Source organism: Phaseolus vulgaris, chromosome 4 (assembly GCF_051622355.1).
Source record: "Phaseolus vulgaris cultivar YP4 chromosome 4, ASM5162235v1, whole genome shotgun sequence".
NCBI lineage: Eukaryota > Viridiplantae > Streptophyta > Magnoliopsida > Fabales > Fabaceae > Phaseolus > Phaseolus vulgaris.
In genome coordinates this window covers 50,875,974-50,891,039 of record NC_143501.1, presented here as the reverse complement: position 1 = coordinate 50,891,039, position 15,066 = coordinate 50,875,974, and positions in this window count along the sequence as shown.

Below are 15,066 nucleotides of genomic sequence, written 5' to 3'. Positions count from 1 at the left end.
AAGTCACCCACGATAACCTCACCCACGATAAAATCACCCACGATAACCTCACCCACGATAAAATCACCCACGATAACCTCACCAACACTAAAATCACCCACGATAACCTTACCCATTATTACCTCACCAACGATAAACTCACCCACGATAAAATCACCCATGATAACCTCACCCACGATAACCTCACCAACGATAAACTCACCCACGATAAAATCATCCACGATAACCTCACCCACGATATATCGTGGGTGACTTTCTCGTGGGTGACTTTATCGTGGGTGACTTTATCGTGGGTGACTTTATCGTGGGTGAGGTTATCGTAAGTGAGGTTATCGTGGGTGATGTTATCATGGGTGATTTTAGTGTGGGTGAGGTAATCGTGGGTGACTTTATCGTGGGTGAGGTTATCGTGGGTGATTTTATCGTGGGTGAGGTTATCGTGGGTGAGCTTATCTGGGGTGATGTTATCGTGGGTGAGGTTATCGTGGGTGACTTTCTCGTGGGTGACTTTATCGTGGGTGACTTTATCGTGGGTGAGGTGATCGTGGGTGAGGTTATCGTGAGTGAGGTTATCGTGGGTGAGGTTATCGTGGGTGACTTTATCGTGGGTGAGGTTATCGTGGGTAAGGTTATCGTGGGTGATGTTATCATGGGTTATTTTAGTGTGGGTGAGGTAATCGTGGGTGACTTTATCGTGGGTGAGGTTATCGTGGGTGATTTTATCGTGGGTGAGGTTATCGTGGGTGAGGTTATCGTGGGTGAGCTTATCTGGGGTGATGTTATCGTGGGTGAGGTTATCGTGGGTGACTTTCTCGTGGGTGACTTTATCGTGGGTGACTTTATCGTGGGTGAGGTGATCGTGGGTGAGGTTATCGTGAGTGAGGTTATCGTGGGTGAGGTTATCGTGGGTGAGGTTATCGTGGGTAAGGTTATCGTGGCTGATTTTATCGTGGCTGATTTTATCGTGGGTGAGGTTATCGTGGGTGAGGTTATCGTGGGTGAGGTTATCGTGGGTGATTTTATCGATGGTGAGCTATCGTGGGTGACTTTATCGTGGGTGCGTTTATCGTTGGAGATTTTATCGTGGGTGAGGTTATCGTGGGTTACTTTATCGTGGGTGAGGTTATCGTGGGTGAGGTTATCGTGGGTGATGTTATCGTGGGTGATTTTATCGTGGGTGAGGTTATCGTGGGTGAGCTTATCGAGGGTGATTTTATAGTGGGTGAGGTAATCGTGGGTGAGTTTATCGTTGGTGAGGTTATCGTGGGTGATTTTATCGTGGGTGAGGTTATCGTGGGTGATTTTATCGTGGGTGAGGTTATCGTGGGTGAGGTTATCGTGGGTGAGGTTATCGTGGGTGAGGTTATCGTGGGTGATTTTATCGTGGGTGAGGTTATCGTGGGTGATTTTATCGTGGGTGAGGCTATCCTGGGTGAGGTAAAATCACCCACGATTACCTCACCCACGCTAAAATCACCCATGATAACCTCACCCACGATAACCTCACCAACGATAACCTCACCCAGGATAAAATCACCCACGATAACCTCACCCACGATAACCTCACCAACGATAACCTCACCCACGATAACCTCACCCACGATAAAGTCACGCACGATAAAGTCACCCACGAGAAAGTCACCCTCGATAACCTCACCCACGATAAAATCACCCACACTAAAATCACCTACGATAACCTCACCCACGATAACCTCACCCACGATAAAGTCACCCACGATAAAGTCACCCACGATAAAATCACCCACGATAACCTCACCCACGATAACCTCACCCACGATAACCTTACCCATTATAACCCCACCAACGATAAACTCACCCACGATAAAATCACCCACGATAACCTCACCCACGATAACCTCACCAACGATAAACTCACCCACGATAAAATCACCCACGATAAACTCACCCACGATAACCTCACCCAGGATAGCCTCACCCACGATAAAGTCACCCACGATAACCTCACCCACGATAAAATCTCCCACGATAACCTCACCCACGATAAAATCACCCACGATAACCTCACTCACGATAACCTCACCCACGATAACCTCACCAACGATAACCTCACCCACGATAAAATCACCCACGATAACCTCACCTACGATAAAATCACCCACGATAACCTCACCAACGATAAACTCACCCACGATTACCTCACCCACTATAAAATCACCCACGATAAGCTCACCCACGATAACCTCACCCACGATCAAATCACCCACGATAACCTCACCCACCATAACCTCACCCACGATAACCTCACCCACGATAAAGTAACCCACGATAACCTCACCCACGATAAAATCTCCAACGATAAACGCACCCACGATAAAGTCACTCACGATAGCTCACCATCGATAAAATCACCCACGATAACCTCACCCACGATAACCTCACCCACGATAACCTCACCCACGATAAAATCAGCCCCGATAAAATCAGCCACGATAACCTCACCCACGATAAAGCCACCCACGATAACCTCACCCACGATAAAGTCACCCAACGATAACCTCACCCACGATAACCTGACCCACGATAACCTCACCCACGATAACCTCACCCACGATAACCTCACTAACGATAAACTCACCCACGATAAAATCACCCACGATAACCTCACCCACGATTACCTCACCCACGATAAAATCACCCACGATAACCTCACCCACGAAAAAATAATACACGATAACCTCACCCATGATAACCTAACCCACGATAAAGTCACCCACGATTACCTCACCCACGATAAAATCACCCACGATCACCTCACCCACGATAACCTCAGCAACGATAAACTCACCCACGATAAAATCACCCTCGATAACCTCATCCACGATAACCTCACCCACGATAACCTCACCCACGATAAAGTCACCCACGATAACCTCACCCACGATAAAATCACCCACGATAACCTCACCCACGATAAAATCACCCACGATAACCTCACCAACACTAAAATCACCCACGATAACCTTACCCATTATTACCTCACCAACGATAAACTCACCCACGATAAAATCACCCATGATAACCTCACCCACGATAACCTCACCAACGATAAACTCACCCACGATAAAATCATCCACGATAACCTCACCCACGATATATCGTGGGTGACTTTCTCGTGGGTGACTTTATCGTGGGTGACTTTATCGTGGGTGACTTTATCGTGGGTGAGGTTATCGTAAGTGAGGTTATCGTGGGTGATGTTATCATGGGTGATTTTAGTGTGGGTGAGGTAATCGTGGGTGACTTTATCGTGGGTGAGGTTATCGTGGGTGATTTTATCGTGGGTGAGGTTATCGTGGGTGAGCTTATCTGGGGTGATGTTATCGTGGGTGAGGTTATCGTGGGTGACTTTCTCGTGGGTGACTTTATCGTGGGTGACTTTATCGTGGGTGAGGTGATCGTGGGTGAGGTTATCGTGAGTGAGGTTATCGTGGGTGAGGTTATCGTGGGTGACTTTATCGTGGGTGAGGTTATCGTGGGTAAGGTTATCGTGGGTGATGTTATCATGGGTGATTTTAGTGTGGGTGAGGTAATCGTGGGTGACTTTATCGTGGGTGAGGTTATCGTGGGTGATTTTATCGTGGGTGAGGTTATCGTGGGTGAGGTTATCGTGGGTGAGCTTATCTGGGGTGATGTTATCGTGGGTGAGGTTATCGTGGGTGACTTTCTCGTGGGTGACTTTATCGTGGGTGACTTTATCGTGGGTGAGGTGATCGTGGGTGAGGTTATCGTGAGTGAGGTTATCGTGGGTGAGGTTATCGTGGGTGAGGTTATCGTGGGTAAGGTTATCGTGGCTGATTTTATCGTGGCTGATTTTATCGTGGGTGAGGTTATCGTGGGTGAGGTTATCGTGGGTGAGGTTATCGTGGGTGATTTTATCGATGGTGAGCTATCGTGGGTGACTTTATCGTGGGTGCGTTTATCGTTGGAGATTTTATCGTGGGTGAGGTTATCGTGGGTTACTTTATCGTGGGTGAGGTTATCGTGGGTGAGGTTATCGTGGGTGATGTTATCGTGGGTGATTTTATCGTGGGTGAGGTTATCGTGGGTGAGCTTATCGAGGGTGATTTTATAGTGGGTGAGGTAATCGTGGGTGAGTTTATCGTTGGTGAGGTTATCGTGGGTGATTTTATCGTGGGTGAGGTTATCGTGGGTGATTTTATCGTGGGTGAGGTTATCGTGGGTGAGGTTATCGTGGGTGAGGTTATCGTGGGTGAGGTTATCGTGGGTGATTTTATCGTGGGTGAGGTTATCGTGGGTGATTTTATCGTGGGTGAGGCTATCCTGGGTGAGGTAAAATCACCCACGATTACCTCACCCACGCTAAAATCACCCATGATAACCTCACCCACGATAACCTCACCAACGATAACCTCACCCAGGATAAAATCACCCACGATAACCTCACCCACGATAACCTCACCAACGATAACCTCACCCACGATAACCTCACCCACGATAAAGTCACCCACGATAAAGTCACCCACGAGAAAGTCACCCTCGATAACCTCACCCACGATAAAATCACCCACACTAAAATCACCTACGATAACCTCACCCACGATAACCTCACCCACGATAAAGTCACCCACGATAAAGTCACCCACGATAAAATCACCCACGATAACCTTACCCACGATAACCTCACCCAAGATAACCTCACCCACGATAACCTCACCCTTTATAAAATGACCCACGATAACCTCACCCACGATAACCTCACGCACGATAAAATCACCCACGATAACCTCACCCACGATAAAGTCACCCAGGATAAAGTCACCCACGATAACCTCACCCACGATAAAATCACCTACGATAACCTCACCCACGATAACTTCACCCACGATAAAGTCACCAACGATAACATCACCCACGATAAAGTCACCCACGATAAAGTAACCCACGATAACCTCACCCACGATAACCTCACTCACGATAACCTCACCCACGATCACCTCACCCACGATAAAGTCACCCACGATAAAGTCACCCACGAGAAAGTCACCCACGATAACCTCACCCACGATAACATCACCCAGATAAGCTCACCCACGATAACCTCACCCACGATAACCTCACCCACGATAAAATCACCCACGATAACCTCACCCACGATAAAGTCACCCACGATTACCTCACCCACACTAAAATCACCCATGATAACCTCACCCACGATAACCTCACTTACGATAACCTCACCCACGATAAAGTCACCCACGATAAAGTCACCCACGATAAAGTCACCCACGAGAAAGTCACCCACGATATATCGTGGGTGAGGTTATCGTGGGTGATTTTATCGATGGTGAGCTATCGTGGGTGACTTTATCGTGGGTGCGTTTATCGTTGGAGATTTTATCGTGGGTGAGGTTATCGTGGGTTACTTTATCGTGGGTGAGGTTATCGTGGGTGAGGTTATCGTGGGTGATGTTATCGTGGGTGATTTTATCGTGGGTGAGGTTATCGTGGGTGAGCTTATCGTGGGTGATTTTATAGTGGGTGAGGTAATCGTGGGTGAGTTTATCGTTGGTGAGGTTATCGTGGGTGATTTTATCGTGGGTGAGGTTATCGTTGGTGAGGTTATCGTTGGTGACTTAATTGTGGGTGAGGTTATCGTGGGTGAGGTTATCGTGGGTGATTTTATCGTGGGTGAGTTTATCGTTGGTGAGGTTATCGTGGGTGATTTTATTGTGGGTGAGTTTATCGTTAGTGAGGTTATCGTGGGTAAGGTTATCGTGGGTAACTTTATCGTTAGTGAGGTTATCGTCAGTGAGGTTATCGTGGGTAAGGTTATCGTGGGTGAGGTTATCGTCGGTGATTTTATTGTGGGTGATTTTTTCGTGGGTGAGGTTATCGTGGGTGACTTTATCGTGGGTGATTTTATCGTGGGTGAGGTAATCGTGGATGACTTTATCGTGGGTGAGGTTATCGTGGGTAATTTTATCGTGGGTGAGGTAATCGTGGGTGACTTTATTGTGGGTGATTTTATCGTGGGTGAGGTTATCGTGGGTGAGTTTATCGTGGGTGAGGTTATCGTGGGAGATTTTATCGTGGGTGAGGTTATCGTGGGTGAATTTATCGTGGGTGAGGTTATCGTGGGTGAGGTTATCGTGGGTGAGGTTATCGTGGGTGATTTTATCGTGGGTGAGTTTATCGTTGGTGAGGTTATCGTGGGTGAGGTTATCGTGGGTGATTTTATCGTGGGTGAGTTTATCGTTGGTGGGGTTATAATGGGTAAGGTTATCGTGGGTGATTTTATCGTGGGTGAGGTTATCGTGGGTGAGGTTATGGTGGGTGAGGTTATGGTGGGTGAGGATATCGTGGGTGATTTTATCGTGGGTGAGGTTATCGTGGGTGAGGTTATCGTGGGTGAGGTTATCGTGGGTGAGTTTATCGTGGGTGAGGTTATCGTGGGAGATTTTATCGTGGGTGAGGTTATCGTGGGTGACTTTATCGTGGGTGAGGTTATCGTGGGTGAGGTTATCGTGGGTGAGGTTATCGTGGGTGATTTTATCGTGGGTGAGTTTATCGTTGGTGAGGTTATCGTGGGTGAGGTTATCGTGGGTGATTTTATCGTGGGTGAGTTTATCGTTGGTGGGGTTATAATGGGTAAGGTTATCGTGGGTGATTTTATCGTGGGTGAGGTTATCGTGGGTGAGGTTATCGTGGGTGATTTTATCGTGGGTGAGGTAATCGTGGGTCACTTTATCGTGGGTGACTTTATCGTGGGTGAGGTTATCGTGGGTGATTTAATCGTGGGTGAGGTAATCATGGGTGACTTTATCGTGGGTGACTTTATCGTGGGTGAGGTTATCATGGGTGAGGTTATCGTGTGTTATTTTATCGTGGGTGAGGTTATCGTGGGTGATTTTAACGTGGTTGAGGTTATCCTGGGTGAGGTTATCGTGGGTGATTTTATCGTGGTTGAGGTTATCCTGGGTGGGGTTACCCATTATAACCCCACCAACGATAAACTCACCCACGATAAAATCACCCACGATAACCTCACCCACGATAACCTCACCAACGATAAACTCACCCACGATAAAATCACCCACGATAAACTCACCCACGATAACCTCACCCAGGATAGCCTCACCCACGATAACCTCACCCACGATAGCCTCACCCACGATAAAGTCACCCACGATAACCTCACCCACGATAAAATCACCCACGATAACCTCACCCACGATAACCTCACCCACGATAAAATCACCCACGATAACCTCACCCACGATAAAATCACCCACGATAACCTCACCAACAATAAACTCACCCACGATTACCTCACCCACTATAAAATCACCTACGATAAGCTCACCCACGATAACCTCACCCACGATCAAATCACCCACGATAACCTCACCCACCATAACCTCACCCACGATAACCTCACCCACGATAAAGTAACCCACGATAACCGCACCCACGATAAAATCTCCAACGATAAACGCACCCACGATAAAGTCACTCACGATAGCTCACCATCGATAAAATCACCCACGATAACCTCACCCACGATAAAATAACACACGATAACCTCACCCAGGATAACCTCACCCACGATAAAGTCACCACCGATTACCTCACCCACGATAAAATCACCCACGATAACCTCACCCACGATAACCTAACCCACGATAAAGTCACCCACGATAACCTCACCCACGATAAAATCACCCACGATAACCTCACCCACGATAACCTCACCCACGATAACCTTACCCATTATAACCCCACCAACGATAAACTCACCCACGATAAAATCACCCACGATAACCTCACCCACGATAACCTCACCAACGATAAACTCACCCACGATAAAATCACCCACAATAAACTCACCCACGATAACCTCACCCAGGATAGCCTCACCCACGATAAAGTCACCCACGATAACCTCACCCACGATAAAATCTCCCACGATAACCTCACCCACGATAAAATCACCCACGATAACCTCACTCACGATAACCTCACCCACGATAACCTCACCAACGATAACCTCACCCACGATAAAATCACCCACGATAACCTCACCTACGATAAAATCACCCACGATAACCTCACTAACGATAAACTCACCCACGATTACCTCACCCACTATAAAATCACCCACGATAAGCTCACCCACGATAACCTCACCCACGATCAAATCACCCACGATAACCTCACCCACGATAACCTCACCCACGATAACCTCACCGACGATAAAGTAACCCACGATAACCTCACCCACGATAAAATCTCCAACGATAAACGCACCCACGATAAAGTCACTCACGATAGCTCACCATCGATAAAATCACCCACGATAACCTCACCCACGATAACCTCACCCACGATAACCTCACCCACGATAAAATCAGCCCCGATAAAATCAGCCACGATAACCTCACCCACGATAAAGCCACCCACGATAACCTCACCCACGATAAAGTCACCCAACGATAACCTCACCCACGATAACCTGACCCACGATAACCTCACCCACGATAACCTCACCCACGATAACCTCACTAACGATAAACTCACCCACGATAAAATCACCCACGATAACCTCACCCACGATTACCTCACCCACGATAAAATCACCCACGATAACCTCACCCACGAAAAAATAATACACGATAACCTCACCCATGATAACCTCACCCACGATAAAGTCACCCACGATTACCTCACCCACGATAAAATCACCCACGATCACCTCACCCACGATCACCTCACCCACGATAACCTCAGCAACGATAAACTCACCCACGATAAAATCACCCTCGATAACCTCATCCACGATAACCTCACCCACGATAACCTCACCCACGATAAAGTCACCCACGATAACCTCACCCACGATAAAATCACCCACGATAACCTCACCCACGAAAAAATCACCCACGATAACCTCACCAACACTAAAATCACCCACGATAACCTTACCCATTATTACCTCACCAACGATAAACTCACCCACGATAAAATCACCCATGATAACCTCACCCACGATAACCTCACCAACGATAAACTCACCCACGATAAAATCATCCACGATAACCTCACCCACGATATATCGTGGGTGACTTTCTCGTGGGTGACTTTATCGTGGGTGACTTTATCGTGGGTGACTTTATCGTGGGTGAGGTTATCGTAAGTGAGGTTATCGTGGGTGATGTTATCATGGGTGATTTTAGTGTGGGTGAGGTAATCGTGGGTGACTTTATCGTGGGTGAGGTTATCGTGGGTGATTTTATCGTGGGTGAGGTTATCGTGGGTGAGCTTATCTGGGGTGATGTTATCGTGGGTGAGGTTATCGTGGGTGACTTTCTCGTGGGTGACTTTATCGTGGGTGACTTTATCGTGGGTGAGGTGATCGTGGGTGAGGTTATCGTGAGTGAGGTTATCGTGGGTGAGGTTATCGTGGGTGAGGTTATCGTGGGTAAGGTTATCGTGGCTGATTTTATCGTGGCTGATTTTATCGTGGGTGAGGTTATCGTGGGTGAGGTTATCGTGGGTGAGGTTATCGTGGGTGATTTTATCGATGGTGAGCTATCGTGGGTGACTTTATCGTGGGTGCGTTTATCGTTGGAGATTTTATCGTGGGTGAGGTTATCGTGGGTTACTTTATCGTGGGTGAGGTTATCGTGGGTGAGGTTATCGTGGGTGATGTTATCGTGGGTGATTTTATCGTGGGTGAGGTTATCGTGGGTGAGCTTATCGTGGGTGATTTTATAGTGGGTGAGGTAATCGTGGGTGAGTTTATCGTTGGTGAGGTTATCGTGGGTGATTTTATCGTGGGTGAGGTTATCGTGGGTGATTTTATCGTGGGTGAGGTTATCGTGGGTGAGGTTATCGTGGGTGAGGTTATCGTGGGTGAGGTTATCGTGGGTGATTTTATCGTGGGAGATTTTATCGTGGGTGAGGTTATCGTGGGTGACTTTATCGTGGGTGAGGCTATCCTGGGTGAGGTAAAATCACCCACGATAAAGTCACCCACGATTACCTCACCCACGCTAAAATCACCCATGATAACCTCACCCACGATAACCTCACCAACGATAACCTCACCCAGGATAAAATCACCCACGATAACCTCACCCACGATAACCACACCAACGATAACCTCACCCACGATAACCTCACCCACGATAAAGTCACCCACGATAAAGTCACCCACGAGAAAGTCACCCTCGATAACCTCACCCACGATAAAATCACCCACACTAAAATCACCTACGATAACCTCACCCACGATAACCTCACCAACGATAACCTCACCCACGATAAAGTCACCCACGATAAAGTCACCCACGATAAAATCACCCACGATAACCTTACCCACGATAACCTCACCCAAGATAACCTCACCCACGATAACCTCACCCTTTATAAAATGACCCACGATAACCTCACCCACGATAACCTCACGCACGATAAAATCACCCACGATAACCTCACCCACGATAAAGTCACCCAGGATAAAGTCACCCACGATAACCTCACCCACGATAAAATCACCTACGATAACCTCACCCACGATAACCTCACCCACGATAACCTCACCCACGATAAAGTCACCAACGATAACATCACCCACGATAAAGTCACCCACGATAAAGTCACCCACGATAACCTCACCCACGATAACCTCACTCACGATAACCTCACCCACGATCACCTCACCCACGATAAAGTCACCCACGATAAAGTCACCCACGAGAAAGTCACCCACGATAACCTCACCCACGATAACATCACCCAGATAAGCTCACCCACGATAACCTCACCCACGATAAAATCACCCACGATAACCTCACCCACGATAAAGTCACCCACGATTACCTCACCCACCCTATAATCACCCATGATAACCTCACCCACGATAACCTCACTTACGATAACCTCACCCACGATAAAGTCACCCACGATAAAGTCACCCACGATAAAGTCACCCACGAGAAAGTCACCCACGATATATCGTGGGTGAGGTTATCGTGGGTGAGGTTATCGTGGGTGAGGTTATCGTGGGTGATTTTATCGATGGTGAGCTATCGTGGGTGACTTTATCGTGGGTGCGTTTATCGTTGGAGATTTTATCGTGGGTGAGGTTATCGTGGGTTACTTTATCGTGGGTGAGGTTATCGTGGGTGAGGTTATCGTGGGTGATGTTATCGTTGGTGATTTTATCGTGGGTGAGGTTATCGTGGGTGAGCTTATCGTGGGTGATTTTATAGTGGGTGAGGTAATCGTGGGTGAGTTTATCGTTGGTGAGGTTATCGTGGGTGATTTTATCGTGGGTGAGGTTATCGTGGGTGAGGTTATCGTGGGTGATTTTATCGTGGGTGAGGTTATCGTTGGTGAGGTTATCGTGGGTGAGGTTATAGTGGGTGATTTTATCGTGGGTGAGTTTATCGTTGGTGAGGTTATCGTTGGTGACTTAATTGTGGGTGAGGTTATCGTGGGTGAGGTTATCGTGGGTGATTTTATCGTGGGTGAGTTTATCGTTGGTGAGGTTATCGTGGGTGATTTTATTGTGGGTGAGTTTATCGTTCGTGAGGTTATCGTGGGTAACTTTATCGTTAGTGAGGTTATCGTCAGTGAGGTTATCGTGGGTAAGGTTATCGTGGGTGAGGTTATCATCGGTGATTTTATTGTGGGTGATTTTTTCGTGGGTGAGGTTATCGTGGGTGACTTTATCGTGGGTGATTTTATCGTGGGTGAGGTAATCGTGGATGACTTTATCGTGGGTGAGGTTATCGTGGGTAATTTTATCGTGGGTGAGGTAATCGTGGGTGACTTTATTGTGGGTGATTTTATCGTGGGTGAGGTTATCGTGGGTGAGTTTATCGTGGGTGAGGTTATCGTGGGAGATTTTATCGTGGGTGAGGTTATCGTGGGTGACTTTATCGTGGGTGAGGTTATCGTGGGTGAGGTTATCGTGGGTGAGGTTATCGTGGGTGATTTTATCGTGGGTGAGTTTATCGTTGGTGAGGTTATCGTGGGTGAGGTTATCGTGGGTGATTTTATCGTGGGTGAGTTTATCGTTGGTGGGGTTATAATGGGTAAGGTTATCGTGGGTGATTTTATCATGGGTGAGGTTATGGTGGGTGAGGTTATGGTGGGTGAGGTTATGGTGGGTGAGGATATCGTGGATGATTTTATCGTGGGTGAGGTTATCGTGGGTGAGGTTATCGTGGGTGAGGTTATCGTGGGTGAGTTTATCGTGGGTGAGGTTATCGTGGGAGATTTTATCGTGGGTGAGGTTATCGTGGGTGACTTTATCGTGGGTGAGGTTATCGTGGGTGAGGTTATCGTGGGTGAGGTTATCGTGGGTGATTTTATCGTGGGTGAGTTTATCGTTGGTGAGGTTATCGTGGGTGAGGTTATCGTGGGTGATTTTATCGTGGGTGAGTTTATCGTTGGTGGGGTTATAATGGGTAAGGTTATCGTGGGTGATTTTATCGTGGGTGAGGTTATCGTGGGTGAGGTTATCGTGGGTGATTTTATCGTGGGTGAGGTAATCGTGGGTAACTTTATCGTGGGTGACTTTATCGTGGGTGAGGTTATCGTGGGTGATTTAATCGTGGGTGAGGTAATCAAGGGTGACTTTATCCTGGGTGACTTTATCGTGGGTGAGGTTATCATGGGTGAGGTTATCGTGTGTTATTTTATCGTGGGTGAGGTTATCGTGGGTGATTTTATCGTGGTTGAGGTTATCCTGGGTGAGGTTATCGTGGGTGATTTTATCGTGGGTGAGGTAATGGTGGGTGACTTTATCGTGGGTGAGGTTATCGTGGGTGAGGTTATCGTGGGTGATTTTATCGTGGGTGAGGTTATCGTAGGTGAGGTTATCGTGGGTGATTTTATCGTGGGTGAGTTTATCGTTGGTGAGGTTATCGTTGGTGACTTTATTGTGGGTGAGGTTATCGTGGGTGAGGTTATCGTGGGTGATTTTATCGTGGGTGAGTTTATCGTTGGTGAGGTTATCGTGGGTGAGGTTATCGTGGGTGATTTTATCGTGGGTGAGTTTATCGTTGGTGGGGTTATAATGGGTAAGGTTATCGTGGGTGAGGTTATCGTGGGTGATTTTATCGTGGGTGAGGTAATCGTGGGTGACTTTATCGTGGGTGAGGTTATCGTGGGTGATTTTATCGTGGGTGAGGTAATCGTGGGTGACTTTATCGTGGGTGAGGTGATCATGGGTGAGGTTATCGTGTGTTATTTTATCGTGGGTAAGGTTATCGTGGGTGAGGTAATCGTGGGTGAGGTTATCCTGGGTGATTTTATTGTGGGTGAGTTTATCGTTAGTGAGGTTATCGTGGGTGAGGTTATCGTGGGTAAGGTTATCGTGGGTGAGGTTATCGTCGGTGATTTTATCGTGGGTGAGGTTATCGTGGGTGATTTTATCGTGGGTGAGGTAATCGTGGATGACTTTATCGTGGGTGATGTTATCGTGGCTGACTTTCTCGTGGGTGACTTTCTCGTGGCTGAGTTTATCGTTGGTGAGTTTGTCGTTGTTAAGGTTATCGTGGGTGAGGTTATCGTGGGTGATTTTGTCGTGGGTGAGGTTATCGTGGGTGAGGTTATCGTGGGTGATTTTATCGTGGGTGAGTTTATCGTTGGTGAGGTTATCGTGGGTGAGGTTATCGTAGGTGATTTAATCGTGGCTGAGATTATCGTGGGTGATTTTATCGCGGGTGACTTTATCGTGGGTGAGGTTATCGTGGGTGATTTTATCGTGGGTGAGGTAATCGTGGATGACTTTATCGTGGGTGAGGTTATCGTGGGTGAGGTTATCGTGGGTAATTTTATCGTGGGTGACTTTATCGTGGGTGAGGTTATCGTGGGTGAGATTATCGTGGGTAATTTTATCGTGGGTGAGGTTATCGTGGGTGACTTTATTGTGGGTGATTTTATCGTGGGTGAGGTTATGGTGGGTGAGGTTATGGTGGGTGAGGTTATCGTGGGTGATTTTATCGTGGGTGAGGTTATCGTGGGTGAGGTTATCGTGGGTGAGGTTATCGTGGGTGACTTAATCGTGGGTGAGGTTATCGTGGGTGATTTTATCGTGGGTGAGGTAATCGTGGATGACTTTATCGTGGGTGAGGTTATCGTGGGTGAGGTTATCGTGGGTGATTTTATCGTGGGTGAGGTAATCGTGGATGACTTTATCGTGGGTGAGGTTATCGTGGGTAATTTTATCATGGGTGAGGTAATCGTGGGTGACTTTATTGTGGGTGATTTTATCGTGGGTGAGGTTATGGTGGGTGAGGTTATGGTGGGTGAGTTTATCGTTGGTGAGTTTATCGTTGTTGAGGTTATCGTGGGTGAGGCTATCGTGGGTGATTTTATCGTGGGTGATTTTATCGTGGGTGAGTTTATCGTTGGTGAGGTTATCGTGGGTGAGGTTATCGTAGGTGATTTAATCGTGGCTGAGATTATCGTGGGTGATTTTATCGCGGGTGACTTTATCGTGGGTGAGGTTATCGTGGGTGATTTTATCGTGGGTGAGGTAATCGTGGATGACTTTATCGTGGGTGAGGTTATCGTGGGTGAGGTTATCGTGGGTAATTTTATCGTGGGTGAGGTTATCGTGGGTGACTTTATTGTGGGTGATTTTATCGTGGGTGAGGTTATGGTGGGTGAGGTTATGGTGGGTGAGGTTATCGTGGGTGATTTTATCGTGGGTGAGGTTATCGTGGGTGAGGTTATCGTGGGTGAGGTTATCGTGGGTGAGTTTATCGTGGGTGAGGTTATGGTGGGAGATTTTATCGTGGGTGAGGTTATCGTGGGTGACTTTATCGTGGGTGAGGTTATCGTGGGTGATTTTATCGTGGGTGAGGTAATCGTGGATGACTTTATCGTGGGTGAGGTTATCGTGGGTGAGGTTATCGTGGGTGATTTTATCGTGGGTGAGGTAATCGTGGATGACTTTATCGTGGGTGAGGTTATCGTGGGTAATTTTATCGTGGGTGAGGTAATCGTGGGTGACTTTATTGTGGGTGATTTTATCGTGGGTGAGGT